Source organism: Siniperca chuatsi, linkage group LG16 (assembly GCF_020085105.1).
Source record: "Siniperca chuatsi isolate FFG_IHB_CAS linkage group LG16, ASM2008510v1, whole genome shotgun sequence".
Lineage (NCBI taxonomy): Eukaryota > Metazoa > Chordata > Actinopteri > Centrarchiformes > Sinipercidae > Siniperca > Siniperca chuatsi.
This window is the reverse complement of record NC_058057.1, coordinates 4,456,216-4,472,320: the sequence shown is the minus strand read 5'-3', so window position 1 is coordinate 4,472,320 and position 16,105 is coordinate 4,456,216. Positions and strand designations below refer to the sequence as shown.

Here is a 16,105-nt window from a genome sequence, read left to right as displayed (position 1 = left end):
TCTTGATCAGGCAAGTAACACTTATGTAATGTCAAAATTACATTTGTGAGGAGGGATGTTATATAAACACAGCACTTGATGAATGCTAATTACATGCTCCACTCACAGGGAATAATAAAGCAATTTCCCAATGGAGGCATTCCAAACCACTAGGCAAGCACAACTCATACTAATGAGCATGAACTCATTTGTTGCGATATTGAACAGAGGGTTGATAATAGCAGGAGCCATCCCTCTCCCCTGAAATAATTATTCTAATCGCTCATTTCAAAGGTGATTAAAATGCTCTCACCTAGCAGTTTTTCTGGGACTACCTGCATCGGCATATGGTTTGGGACCTGCGGTCAACAGGAAGTTGCCTGCTTGTTTACTTTCTCAGCTGCCTAAAATCTTTGAGTCAGGCCTGATGAACTGCTCTCCTTCTGGACAGCTGACTTTCACTGCTTCCAAAGGAGACGTCCTTTTATGGCTAAAAAGTGGTTGCCAAGCAGCCTACAGTTGCCTTAGATAAGCACAATATTCTTGATAAGTTTCAGTTTGGCTTCTGCTGGTTGCAATCCCCGGAAACAGCTCTTCTCAGGTTCTCTGACATTATGATGCATGAGGATGCAGCAGAATGTTCTGGTACTGTTGGATCTTAGTGCTGCTTTTGACACTGTGGACCACTGTGACCTGACTGAGAGACTAAAGGCACAGGTCTGCTTGAAATGAAGTAGTTTGTACTATAGCCCGACCAATACTGGATATTTGAGGGCGATACCCATATCAATATTTGGAAGTTAAAAAAAATCGGCTAATAGTGATTTTTATTTTTTTACATCAACACATAACACACAATCAATCTTGATACAGATCCTTTAGATTTTTTTAAATTTTTTATTGAAAAGATACATACTGAGCAGAACATTTTACAATTGAAAAATCAACTTGTCCGTGCTCTCTGGTGGACAAACTGGTGACACTGTTTCTAAACGACCTTAAACCTAGTTTGGCATTTCTGTACAGTGATTTCTTGTTACTTAATGGCCAACATACATGCATACACCAAAGCAAATATATCTGAAATCAGCTCACATTGGCCTGGCCAATTTGTCAGTCTAGCCGTAATTTGTAAGACATGTCTTCCCATGACACGTCGTACAAACTAAAGGCAAACATTGGACTTTCGGACAGTCTCTCCAGTACTATGGCAACGGCTGCGCATGTAGATGCAGCTGCTGGTAGCTCCTTCAAACATCTTTGACTAATGTCTGATTTGGTTTGAGTGTACTGGCAATTTAGGGTCAGCCCTACAGTGGTTCTCCTCCTTCCTCTCTGACAGGAACTTTTCAGTCACTGTTGATAACTATGCCTTCTCATCTGAAACTCTGTCATGTGAAAATGTTGCAATATTAGTCAGTTTTACATAACTGCCTAAACTCAGTTTTGTAATCTTTATTATCCTGAGTTCACACCAAATTCAGAATGCAATTTAAGATTCTTGTGACCACTTATAGAGCTCTGCATGGTCAGTCACCTGCCTTCATTAGAGAACTACTAAATCACCAGCAGATTTCTGAGGTCTTCTGATCAGGATTTGTTGGTTATTTCACACTCCAGACTTTAAGGAGACTGGCTTCTAAATATTGGAACTCTTGATCTGTGGATACGTTTAAAGACTTTCCAAGGTGCTCTAGAAACTTACTACTTACTGTAAATCCTTGTACTGTCTCACGCACAGTAGGAATAAGTGTGTTATGTGTTCTCATGGCCACAGGGTGTTGCTGTTGTACTTCCAACAGCTGGCCTCTCCTTCACCTTGAGCCTGATAGTGATCAATCACAGTTCCCTCTTTTTCTCCGCTATTATAAGGCCAGACTATTTCATACCACTACACACAGGAATTTCTTACAATTAGAATGCATTCATTTGTATTCTTATGTCAGGATCAGCACTCTCCTGCACAGGAAATAAAATGTTTCTGCCGCTAAGTTGTATGATTGATTATGGTTCACTTGTGCAGCTGATGAACATTTGTCTTGTGTTTATGGCTTTTAAGTGGCACAAGTGCTCCAGGTTGGTGTTATGGATATCTCTGTCCCCGATAAGACGTACATTGTTTAATTAGAGTGGGGAAAAAAGACCACTGTTTGCAAATTTTCCCGAATCATTTTTTATATGTGGAGCAACTGCTACCGCTGCCCCCCCCCCGACAAGTAAACACTGTAGACACTGGGGACCACTGCAAAGTCATTTTGCAAAATCACTTTAACTTTTATCTAAATGCTCCCTTCACTTACACTGAATTTATTTGACAGATGAAATACATCACTAGAAAAATAATCCCACAGGCTAATTAGTATTAGTCTGAAAAAGAGAGTCACAATGTGAATCAAAGAGCTACACCTGAAAGACTGGCTTAAAGACTGTAGCAATGGGACTATTACAGCCAAGCCATGTTCAAAGCCCAGGTAGAAATTAATGCATTATTTGCCTGAGAGCTGATTTGAATCATATTGCCACCCCAACCCCCTATCCCTCCTGTTCAGCAGGTGACAAAGCAGCTCCAGCCCAGCACAGTAGGTGGTGACTGTATCACAGAACAGGCTGACTGCTCGGCAACCAACTGAGAGTGACCTTTCTGCATTGTTCCACCAAGACTTGGATACATCAGACTTGATAAGTGGCTGAGAGGGAGAGCATGGAGGCCCACGCTGCCCCCCACACACCCACACACTCAAACACCTGTGTGATGAACCCTCCCTTGTTTCTCATATGGGATAATTTATCCATTCAGGCTTGTCTGAAGGGAGTGGCTGACCTTTCGATTTTGAACACTAATGCTACCTTTTAGGTTATTTTTAGAGCATGAGTTGGTGTGCAGGATAAGACACCTGCCTGGTTGATTATCCTCTGACAAGCTGGGTGTTTAATATTTTTAGCTCATATTTAATGAGGTAAAAATATTGCTCTCAGCTGCCCTCTTCGTTCATTACTTTCTACTACGGAATTTATTTTTATTAAAAAAAGTTAAGTCTTGAGGCAAATTATGCTAATTTTTGATGTCACAGGAGTTTGAGTAATATTTCATGTTTTTTTATATAAAAGGTGCACTGCATTCAAGCTTTTTAAAACAGGTTGAGGCTGAATGTATCCTCATAAGAGATTATGGAGATGTTTTTTGAATTTTGTTTTTAATATGGGTAAATTATTTGTAGCATTAAAGTTTAGATTACTTTTTTGACATTATAAGAAGGGAGACATAATATCACACAATGATGACCCAATAATGTCCAAAACCTATTAACAATGACTTAAAGATAGTAACTTCTGTTATAAATTGGCGCAATATAAATAAAAATTAATTTAATTAAAAGATGTATGACTCCAAACATCATACATCATCATCATCAGCAACATCATACTATCAACAAACCAATTCAATTAATTCAAATTTATCATCAATAAGAAATTATTAGCTTACACAAATTTCTTGAAAGCAATACTTTACCTTTCTTTTTAAAATGGTTTGGTTACCGATTGTTTTTAATATGCAAAGGCAACTTAACTGCTTAACTGGGGCTGCTTTGTTATAAATATGAAATGCTGCCTTGTAGCATAGCCATGTGAGGGCATGGGCTCTGGTATGAGTTATTTTTTCTCCTGTCCTGATAGTGTTTGGTCATGTTGTGCCTTAAGTCTGTCTTTTGATTGACCCGTTCTGTGTGGAATTCATCAACATTTGTGAGGACAGCAAATGGAGCTGTTTTAGGTACTTGTGTGATCAGCCACCACCCAAGTAGGTCTGTAGGTAGGTAGGTCTGACTCCCTTAATTCGCACTTCTATAATTCCATCAGAATATTCCCCGGAATTTCTACTACAATTAAATCCACCTGGAATGATGTGGACTCTTATGGATGAATATAATGCCATATCTCGACACTGGGGGGAAATCTAATAAAAAAGGTTTTGCAAGATTGAAACTAAGTTTTGAAGGCTTGCATAATGTTTTGATAGGCTGAAAAAAATTCAGATCTCTGCAAACATTATTTTGTAATTGAGTTTTCCTTCTTCACAACTGCAGCACTCTTTCTACAGTCTTTCTCCAACACATTTTCACAAATTTGTCAGAGTTTCAGGTTTGAAAATGTAAATGGTGATTGAAAACTGGTGTGCTACAAAAGTTTTGAAACGTTGAAACTTGAGTTTCGAAAGGGCAAATCTTTATTCTGAAACTTTTGCGGATGTACATTTGCACTCGAATTGCAGAGCTGAGTTTACAACACCCACTTTTCAGAGATCTGCCAACACAGTTGCGAGCTTGCGACTCGCGTGATTTCTGGCAGCGTTGTCTCAGCTCTGGTCTAAAACCTTTCTCATTTCTCAGTTTGTACCTCCTCGATTCCTATCCTCGCTCCTCGCCTCGCGTCGTAGTCCCTCCCACCAGAGATGCAAGCGGAGCAGGCAAGGAAGAGACTCGATGAGAGAGGAGTGAGGCAACAGGCGTTTAACGAAATGAGATATCCTTGCTCCGGAGCCGTAATTTTAAAGCGACGGAAATTAAATACGACGTGTGGCACAGCTGCATCATCTGTCCATTATTTTGTTAAAGCCTCCCACTGTATTTTATGATCTCTGTCAGATGAGTTATCATAACAGTGTTCATGACAACTTATATAGCCTATTTACTTTTAACTCAATTCACAACGTGGCATAATGTGACAAGAATGTATAATGTAATGGATGCCATACTTTTTCTTTTATTTAAAACACACACACACACACACACACACATACATACAGTATATAGCCATTATATATTTTATTGTGTGAAGCACTACAAATGTTTGTATGAAAAGCACTACACAAATAAAGTGACATACAGTAAATTATATATGTGATTGAGTTATATAGGTTACAGTATATTATATAGGCCTACACACAAACACACTGACAAAGTAAAATAGATCTCAAATGCAGCCCACAGCCCCAATTGCAACTGTTGTCACAGGACTATACTTTTGGAATGACATTTGCAGATTACATAATGGGCAATAGACCATAGAACATGAAATACAGCAAATTAGTTCTGAGAAGAGAATGTTCTTGTTGTTATAATAATTTCACATTTGCAGCTGTTTGCATGTGTAAACATCATGTTACGATTATAGCAGTTAAATTGGGTGTAATCGATAATAACATAATTAATATCAAGGTGAAATGTCATTAAGGAATACGGTTAGAACAGCACACCTTAAAAGGCGCTAGACAAACAGTGAAGGGCAGAGAGTTTGATCGTGCATTTGACCATCTTAGATCATTATTACAACTTGTGAATACATAGCGATCACTTGTGGAGTCCTGCTTCCACCATGGTTTGTATATTCCAGCTGTGTCATGCTTCTTGTGTACAACACGTGCGCTGATGCACCGCTTAAAATCCAGCGGCAGCAACCACGTAATTGTCAGCTGACAAAAACAAACAACAATGTCATGGCCATGGTAGCTTTCCTAATTGACAAATAATTTCCAGCATTGACAGTAATGTTCACAATATGATTTTATGTAAGCCTTAATGACATTCATCAGTTCTGTCTTATCAGTCTCTCTTGACTTGTTTGTGTTTGAATGGGCCATGTGGTCGTGGTGATGTAGCTGCTCTTGCCGCTGCAATTTAGCGGTGTATCTGGCTTATCTGCTAGCTACGATAACTGTCAAATGGTGTTGTTGGGGAAAAAAGTTTTTTGAAATGAGTTTCAAAAGGGCTAATCTTTATTTTGAAACTTTTGTGGATGTACATTTCCACTTGTATTGCAGGCTGTTCTTTCAGAGCTGAGTTTACAACACCCACTTTTCAGACATCTGCCCACACAGTTGCAAGCTTGTGAGTCACGTGATTTCTGGCAGCGTTGTTTCAGCTCTGGTCTGAAAAAGTCCAAAACAGGCGGTCTGGAAAAAAAAGAAAGAGGCAGAGGTGGGATTGACAGACATGACTGATGCACACATGATACACGAACAGGATGCACGGTTTTCTGTGCTGTCTGGCATGGACGTTGAATAAAAGCTACAGTAGATAGCCAGTTAACTTACTGCAGATTTCATTAGGTTTTGAGGTCCGGGGCTGAATTACTGGAGCATAGTGTTTCTGGGTACCGGGCCTCACTGATTACTGTACAAAAACACAACTTTATAACTTTATTAACTGATTTTGGTGAAATTAAATATGTGTTGGAGAAACACTGTAAAAAGAGTGCTGCAGAAGAAGGAAAAATCAATTACAAAATAATGTTTGCAGAGATTTGAATTTTTTTCAGCCAATATCAAAACATTTATGCAAGCCTTCAAAACTTAGTTTCAATCCTTTTTTATTAAATTTCAAGTTTTTTCAGTTTCGAGATATGGCATTATATTCCTCCCATAGACTTGCTGGTTCATCACCTGCCAGAGAACTTAATTTATAGACCTGATGGAAATTCTAAGCACATTGGAGCATGAAAGTGGGGCAGGGTTCGCCTGAGGTTACAGCAGCAGAAAATCTGTTTTCCTCTTGAATTGGGTAATCTAATAAACAAGAAAACCAAAAAATAAGTCTTATTTCTGTTTTTCTGTCATTTTGTTTTAGAGCCTACTGCTTTGAAAAAGTTTGTAAAGCATTTTTGAAATTGATAAGTAGTAAGTATTAAGTATGGGAGTTTTGACAGTTATCCTGTGATGCACTATGAATAGTATAAGAAGAGACAGTAATGCTTGTTCCCTTAATCGACTCTTTGAGTTGACATGCTCATGTCGTACAGCAGCATCTAGTGGCCACATTGTCAAAGCAGCTTCATTAGTAATTTAATACCTGTAAGATACCTGTAAGAGAAGAAAAGTCAGAAAAAGTCAGAAATCCACATATCTGAAAAAAATCTCAAAAACAGAAATTAGATTTTTTTTTTTTGGTTTTCTATTTTCAATTCATTTCAATATGAAAACAGGAAAACAGTTATTTTTAATGTCCACAAAAAATGAAAAAACTAAATTATTTTTCCGTTTTCGTTTGCCAGATTGAATGGGATAATTATATGATCAGATGATACACAGACCTGTGCAGCTGATTCTGTCACCCCTGTGCCTTCAGTGATGCTTTCCCTCCTTGCCTGACGTGCTGCGCAGCAACATTCAACATCTCACCCAAGTGATCTGCCCTGGTGGGGTGCCTGATAGATTGCGTGCATGATGGTTATTGGCAGACGCAATGCTACAGTGCTGAGATTAATCTGTACAGAATTATAGACTACTACTAATAACAAAAACATGACATGTTACTTGCAATCGTTAGGTTTTGTTTGTCACATTTGTGTGTAAAAGTTATGGAATTGCTTCCGCGTGTGGGCCGAGGAAGTCAAACAGATAAAAACTTTCCAAATGTCACAACACTTTTGCCAGGCTACATCAACACTTTGATCCTTTATAGAAAGTGAATTAATGAAGAAAAATATTTTAATGTCAGTACAGTCAGATCATCTAGAACCTATGCTATAACAAGCTATATTCAAGAATTACCCAAATAGCTCATTTAAACGCCCCCTCATACATACCGGTGGGGTTTAATGCAGGACTGCAAACTGCAGGCAAGGCTATTTATGTGCACGTGGTCACTCTTATGTTCATAACAGGCTACAGTCCGTCTGTCAAAAAATTCCTTAAAATTTACCTTAAATCGATTTTTCTGCGTGCTCTGTGAGGTAAGTGCACACTGCAGATCATACTGCGCATGAGGAAAAACAGTACAAAACAAAAGAACAATAGAAATAAGACCCATTTCAAGAAAAACACGGTTATTTTCCTTTTATTAAAGCCTACAAAATAAGCAAAAAACGAAATTCTGATCTGTTTTTCATTTGCCAGATTCAATGGAATAAATAATAATAATAATTCTTAATATATAATATTATAATAATTATTGTATAGCACCTTTACAAAACCAGAGTTACAAGGTGTTTCACAAAATACAATACCATACAATATGAGTGGTCAAACAGAGAGATAAAATATAAAAGAACAGAAGATTTGAATAGACAAAAAATATTATATAAATGTCAGTCTGAAGAGGTGGCTTTTTATACTGAGGCACTGACTCAGCTGATCTGATGTTGAGGGGGAGTTTGTTTCACAGCCTTGGAGCTTAAACAGCAAAAGCATGATCCCCCTTTGTTTTAAGCCTGGACTGTGGAACTTTTAACAACATTTGATTCTCTGATCTGAGGGGTCTCAGAGCAGAGTAAGGGGTTAAGAGTTCTGAAATGTAAAGCATGTAAAGACCAGGTAGGGCTTTAAAAGTAATCAATAGAATCTTAAATCAAATTCTGTAACGGATGTTGAGCCAATGTAGTTTGGCCAGGACTAGAGTGATGTGTTCCCTATGTCGAGTCTTGCTTGCTGCTGTGGTAGCCAGTGCTATCCTGTATGCTGTTGCATGCTGGGGCAGCAGGTTGAGGGTAGTGGACGCTAACAGACTCAACAAACTGATCCGTAAGGCCAGTGACATTGTGGAGGTGGAGCTGGACCCTCTGGTGGTGGTGTCAGAGAGGAGGATGCTGGCCAAACTACATGTCATTTTGGACAATGTCTCCCACCCACTCCATGACGTGCTGGTCAAACAAAGGAGTACTTTCAGCGGAAGACTCATCCCCCCAGAAAGCACCACAGAGCGCCACAGGAAGTCATTCCTGCCTGTGGCCATCAAACTCTTTAACTCCTCCCTCTAAGTGTTAGTCTATATGATCCTAAGTCATTATACTGGACATTGATCATTACATCTCTGCAATACTTAATTAATAATTGTGCAATATTCTGTGTTAATACTCCTGTGCAATATATTCTTTTCAGTTTAAAATTCCCTATTTATTGATTTTGATATTTATTCATACCTCTATTACTGCTGTGCAATATCCTCCGTCTCATTATAATCTTAATAGCTACACTTAACTTGACAGTTCATGCATGCATTACTTTATACCGTATTATTATTATCAACTGGTAAACCCACTCTGTACTTCACACTTATTTTATACTTATACCCACTTGGTACTTAATTTATTTTCTGACCTGTATTATAGTGTATTATATTTTTTGCTTAGTACTTCTATTCCTGTGTGGACTGACGTGATAGTGAGCTGCTGTAACAAAGAGTTTCCCCTCGGGGATCAATAAAGTATTTCTGATTCTGATTCTACACCAACTGTAGAAGGGCAACTGCTCCATCGTTTAGGCAAGTAACTAAGGAATTACAGTAGTCTAGGTGGGAGGAAATGAGGGTGTGGATAAGTTGTTCAGCTATGCTCTTTGGAAGCATTGGTTTGACTTTGGAAATATTTCTGATTTATAAATAGCAGGATTGGACAAGACTCTAATATGCTGATTGAAGTTGAGGTACTGATCAAAAACTCCAGCTGAGTGTTTCGTAATAATTGTTAGTGGCCCAAGGTGGGGGGTGACATGTTAGAAATATGATCAGGACCGATAACCAGGATTTCAAGTCTTATCTGTGTTCAGTTGCAAGTAGTTGGAAGCCATCTAGTTCTTAATGGCAGCAAGGCAGCAGTGCAAAGAATCCAGATTGTTACGCTAAACGAGACATACAGCTGGGAGTCATCGCCCTACCAATGGTAGGGCACAGGGGTGAAATGGCAAATATCATGGCCAAGGGGCTACAGATATAAACTGAACAAAATAGGGCCAAGGACTGAGCCCTGTGGGACCCCACATGACATGGGAGCAGTTGAAGAGCTAAAGTTGTCAACAGTGACTTTGAATACTCTGTTTGATAAGTAAGATGAAAACCAGATAAGAGCAGTTTCACCTAGGCCAACCCAGTTCCTGAGTCTGTTGAGTAGAATTGTATGATCTACTTTATTAATACAAAATGTAGGGTTCCTTAGGACTAATCTAAAATGGCCCTGCACCGGAATTACAGCACAGTGCCAGAGAACTTAAACCCTGGTTTATTTACCAAAACCACAAACTTTCCTTAATCTAAAGCATACCGTAGTTGCTGTAAGCACCTATTCTAGAGAGCAAGATTTTTTTTAAATGCTGGCAATGGCCATAAAAAATGTTGTCAGTGAACTTATTCCGGGGTTTTGCAGAATCATTCTATATCAATGCTTTTGTTTGGCAACCCTGACTAACTCTGGGAGATCTGTCAATTATCTTTAAACATTTTCCCCAGACTTTCAAACTATGTACATTTCTTTAGCTGAAAAACCAAAAGCAGTTGGCTAGAAATCTTTCCCTTTCCCTTATCAATTTAGCCTTTCTATTGTTCTGTCATTCACTTTCCCCAGATTCTTTTATGCAATGCTCTCTCCACCCACATTACTACCTAACAAACATCCTAGATAACTAACAGAGGGTTTTGAATATCTAAGACAATACTGCTCAAAGTTAGTTTGAATGTCCAGCATTCAGCTTTATGAGATTGAAGCTGAAAAAATATGACCACATTGAGCATAACCAGCATCAGCCAATTCTTCCTTGAAAGGCTTTGTTTTTCTTTCTTAGATTTATTTTGCATTTAGCTCAGTGCACCAGTATGTGTTATCCAAGGGAATCAATCATATTTAAACAAATTGCAAAAATGTTGGATAGTATCAAGTGTTGTAGATTAGTTCTCCAAAGAGCTCCCATGGGATCCATCTTAGTAAACATTACATTTTATCCAGAGCCACCAGCTTGACAGGCCTGTCTGTGGATTTGTTTTGGCTTTGGAGTATATGATCATGGAAACAAATCACTGGTACACAGTGGTTCAAAGCTGAAGTGGTGTTACACTCATTTAAAAGCTTGGTGTTATTATTGGATACATAAGAGGTTATCATAGGGCTTATATAGCCTGTGACATCATCTCAAAGAATGTCTGGTAGCCAAGTCTTGAAATTAAGTTACAACTTCTCCCACAGAGTTTCTGATAAAGACTCATTTATCAAAGCTATTTTACCTGGCTGTGTCCTCGACAGTGCATCCAAAAGGGTGTTTGGGAAGATAAGATTTTTTTGTTGTTGTTGTTTTGTGGTTTGCAGACTTAACACATACAGCTGCTTTCCACATCAGAGACAAGTTAATACAATCAGTTATTCCTGGCATCTTCTCTATTGGTACTCTGAATGCTTACCCAGTCAAGAGTCTGCAGCTGTGATAAAGAGGCCTTTGCCAAGGAAGTGACCAGTGCAGCAGTACATCAGTGTTGTGCATCAAACGCCTGGAAGAGTGGGATAAGGTAATGTCCGTATCCTTGAGCAGGCGGACAGTATCAAGGCAAGAACACAGAGGAGCGAGTACGGCAGTCTCCAGAGGGGGGTCAGACAGGGATCAAGGGCGTTCTTGTTTTTTGTGATTATTCCTCCTAGTATCTGCAGGACTGCTTTTGGAGGTGATAAGACACAGCAAGAAAAAATTTTAGAGTTTTAGAGCAGCTCCTTCTCAACTCAGAAGACCCATAAGAAAATGTTACAGTGCTGGGAACTCATTTCTTTTCAGGGCCATTGGGTCAGGTGTACAACCTTTCAGGGATTTAGGGGGATCACGGCCATCTCTTAGGACAAAATGTGAACAACTGTCTCTGGTTCTTTGATATTAAGTCCAAGGTACAAGACTGTGTACATAAAAATGCAACGTGAGAAGTCAACTACCACTCCCAAGGTTCTTTGCGGTAAAAAAACCCCCATCAAATCACCAAGCTTAAAATTCTTAAAGGAGCTGTATGCGACATTCACTGCCACTAAATTTCACACTAGAGCACCAGCATCTCAGACCAAAACAAATGGGCGCTACGGCCCACCCGACTTCATTGAGAAAAACAGTAATTTTACCTTGCAGATCATTGTAAAACACAATTCATTCAAACTGGACAGAAACAAAATAAAACTAACCAAAAATGTTTTTGTTAGTCTTTCCACTGTTTCAACAATCACCAACTCTGGTTTGGTCGAAATAAACCCTTAATTCACAAAGTTAGATGTGAAAAGGCAGCCATGAAATGGGCTGCAATGGCTGCAACGTAATCCTTGGGGACAAATATGCAAGTCAAAGTACTCGGTTCCTAGCCGATTCCGCCTCCCAGGCAAGGATATTTTACCTAGAGACTGCTGACTGATGCCCTATGACCTAGGTATCAGACAGGTTTCTATATTCTACCTACACAGTTAAACATTATGTTAGAGACTGCTTAAGAAACCTGAGTTGACTGGGAATAAACAGCTTGGTTGTATCACTTCTTTCAGGCCCAAAATGTCCATGTCCTAGTAAATGTTCAGAGACAGGACGAATGGCAACCGAGTGTATGTGCTGCAGTTTGTAGGAGAATCTGGTGGTACCTCAGATAGCCTTAGCAACAAATCATATAATTGAATTACAACTGTTCAATCATGCATCAGGTAGTTTTGGTATTTAGCTGTTCAACATCAATTTGACAATTTAGCATCAAAATGTTCAGCTTATCCCAAAGGAGCATCCTACCTTTAAATGTGTGGCTGTCATAATCGGTGTTCAGTGAAGTCCTACACCAGGAAATTTAATTCAATTGTAGAGTGTACAATCTGTTTTTATTTAGTTTAACAAATCTTTTATGGATTATCAAAATCTTCTATGCAAAAAAGCAAAATGCTTCTAATAATGCTGTATCCTCTCTACCTCTCACAGTATTCATCCAAGAACAAAGAAAAAAAAGAGTCAAACCACAAAGACTCAAACCACAAAAAGAGCAAAAAAAAAAAAAAAAAAAAAGAGTACTGGTATTCGGTCGGTCACAACCCAGGGACTTTACGCAGTGGAAAATAACACAGGATGTTTCACACAGCAAGAGATGCATAGTGTAACCATTAGCATAGGTCACACAGGTGCTGCAATAGGTTGGACAGGATGCTGTGGTCAAGTATGGGCTGCAGCTGCTGTAGCAACTGCTGCTGTCGTCGAAGGTGCAAACTGTCAGAGTTCGTGGAAACAGAGTGCAAACTGTCTGAGGCAGAGCACAAACTGTCTGAGGTGGAAACAGAGTTCTTTACCTAATTCTCATTCTTTTGTGTCCATTTTCCATTATTGTCCTTAATTGTGTATCAAAGTTCTGTGAGGAATTCAATGGGGTGAAGCTCTGCCATATTTCCTTTAGCTGGACAGTATTTCCACTAAAAGTGCTTGTTTTTGCCACTAAAAGGCTCAGATTGTTATTCTAAGGGTCTGACAACATTATTGAAATGATCCCTACATAGATAAACATTTTTGTTAAATAGTAAGATCCTTTTTGTTTAACCAGAAACAGCCTTTATATTGCTTTCACTCGCCACCAGACTCCATTGATTAAAAACAATAATTTTACCTTGCTGATCATCTTAAAACACATTTCATTCAAACTCACCAAAACTGTATTTGTTATTCTATCCAATGTTCCAACAATCACCAACTCTGGTGTGGTCGAAACAAAGCCTTTATTCACCATGTTAGATAAGAAAAGAATATATTGCTCCTTTCCTCAAAGCCAACAGTTTCACATGAAGGGACTCACATGCACTAAGATGCATGCGCAGCCAGACTGGCTACCAAAACAAAGAAAAGAGAAGAACGGATGACAACCTTTAACTTGGTAGTGTGAGGAAATGCAGTGTTGGGACCTCACCACATGGGGAACAAAGGAGAGGCCTACATGTAGAAAACAAAACCTTAACAAAGACCTACATGTAGAAATGAAAGCCTGAAACAAAGAATAAGCACCCAACCCCTCAGGTCTGTTAAATCACACCTTGAGTTTGAATCCAAATCTTGGGTTCTTACTGGACAAGTACCACAGGAGCACAGGAAACTCCTGTGAGGCGGCCATGATGTCCACTTTGTGTTGAAAAGTGGTGGGGACATAAGGAAACGGTCTTCATATGCGATTTTAGAAAATGTAATGGGAGGTCAGTGGTCAGAGTACATAATTACGGTGGGTCGACAAAAAAATTGCATAATGGCACATCAAAAGGGCATAGCCTAGGCTACTACAGAGTCGACAATATGAAAATACTCATAATACTCATACATAAAACGCACAACGTTGACTGCACAAGTAACATCCATCACATCCTGTTACGGAACAGACCAACCCGGAGACACAGGTAAGGTGATTTCGCAGGTATATTTATTACAGGGATAATAAGAGAACTGATGAGAGCATAGAAGATACCGTCCCTTGGATCACTGGTTGGAGTGAAGTGCAGGTGCTGGATAGCTGCCTACGAGGCGACGGGAACTGGATTCACCACACTGGTGACGGGAGACACTCCGGGCCGGGTGAACACTGTTGTCCACAGGAGCCTGGAGTCGAGTGAAGGTTTTGCGAATCTTAGGAGACTGGAAAGCGTAGACTAGCGTCGTAGTAGAGTCCGTAGTACACTGAAGGTAGCAGGCGTAGCTCTGTTCTTTTAGTGAACGAGACCGGACACTGACTGAGGTGAGGAGCTGGGTTATGTAGGGAGTAGAGTGGTTGATTATGTGTAGGTGTGTGATGGATGACAGGTGCTGGTGATTAGTATTCTGGTGAGGAGGAACGGTGTGGCTGAGATGAGGTGGAGCCTGGCGTGTCTGTGACAGTACCCCCCCCTTCACGGTCCGCTCCTGAGGACCGAGGACCCCGACGTCGCGGTGGTCTTCCCCTTCCTCGGGGGGCTGGTCGGTCTGGATGGTCAGCGTGGAATTCAGTTAACAAGGAGGGATCGAGGATGTCATGTCGGGGAATCCATGATCTTTCCTCCGGACCATAGCCTTCCCAGTCCACAAGATACTCCAGAAGACCACCACGGCGTCGGGAGTCCAAGATCTCACTGACCTGGTAAGCGGCACCATCCTCTACGATTAGTGGTAAGGGGGGATCTGCCGAATCGCCAGGCTCTGTAGAGACGGAGACAGAGGGATAGAAAGGTTTAAGCAGAGATACATGGAAGGCTGGGTGAATCTTGTATTGTGGTGGTAACTGAAGCTTAAATGTCACCGGATTGATTTGTTCTGTTATGGTAAAGGGACCAATGAATCTGGGACTGAGCTTCTTGCAGGGCAGATGCATCCTGATATCGCGGGTGGATAGCCAGACCTTCTGGCCAGGTTGGTACGTTGGAGCGGTGGACCTCCTACGGTCGGCCGTCAGCCTGCGCCTGCAGAGTGCTCTTCTGAGTTGCCGATGAGCTGCGTCCCAGACCCTCTCGCTCTCTCGGAACCAGTAGTCCACGGAAGGAACCTCCGACGGTTCCCCAGACCATGGGAAGAGAGGAGGCTGGTAACCGAGCATGCACTGGAAGGGAGTGAGTCCAGTGGAAGGTTGACGTAGTGAGTTTTGTGCGTACTCGGCCCAGCCCAGGAACTGGTTCCAAGAGTTCTGATGGCCATGGCAGAAGGTACGTAGAAAACGCCCAATATCCTGAATCTTCCTCTCCGTCTGGCCATTGCTTTGGGGATGATAACCAGAGGAGAGGTTGATGGTCACACCCAGGAGCGAGAAGAAGGCCTTCCAAATCCGGGAGATGAATTGTGGACCTCTATCTGAAACGATGTCTTCCGGTATCCCAAAGTATCTGAAGACCTGGTTGAAGAGACATTCTGCCGTCTCCATGGCCGTAGGTAGACCTCGAAGAGGGATGAGGCGGCAAGACTTTGAAAACCGGTCCACGATTACCAGGACACAGGTCTTGTTGTTTGATGGAGGGAGGTCGGTGATGAAGTCTACTCCCAGGTGTGACCAGGGTCTATTGGGCGTTGGTAGAGGCATAGTTTTCCTGCAGGAAGATGGACGCGGAGATTTAGACATAGCACAGTCAGTACACCCCTGCACGTACCTTCTCACGTCCCTTGCCATGTTTGGCCACCAGAAGCGTTCTCGTAGCAGCGAGAGGGTTTCATTTGCCCCTGGGTGACCAGTGCCAAGTGAGGTGTGAGAAGTATGAATGAGTTGAATTCTCTGGGTTTTCGGAACATACTGAAGATTGGGAGGACAACCCGGCGGAGTGTTAGTGGAGACATTGGTTGAAGGAACAGAATCTTCTGACCATTGTATGGGATTAAGGAATACTTGCTGGGGTATGATGGGTACAGGATCTTCCGTGTTGTTTTCTGGAGCGTGTA

General features: G+C 40.8%; 1 long non-coding RNA gene across 1 annotated transcript; it reads right to left on the bottom strand.

Moving 5' to 3' along the window:
- Window positions 1-4,802: 4,802 nt before the first annotated feature.
- Window positions 4,803-7,405, bottom strand: LOC122863223. Its single transcript, XR_006374952.1, has 3 exons — window positions 7,066-7,405; window positions 6,071-6,149; window positions 4,803-5,929 (listed from the first exon to the last, which is right to left on the bottom strand). It is a non-coding gene; the product is annotated as an uncharacterized LOC122863223 (long non-coding RNA).
- Window positions 7,406-16,105: the final 8,700 nt, after the last annotated feature.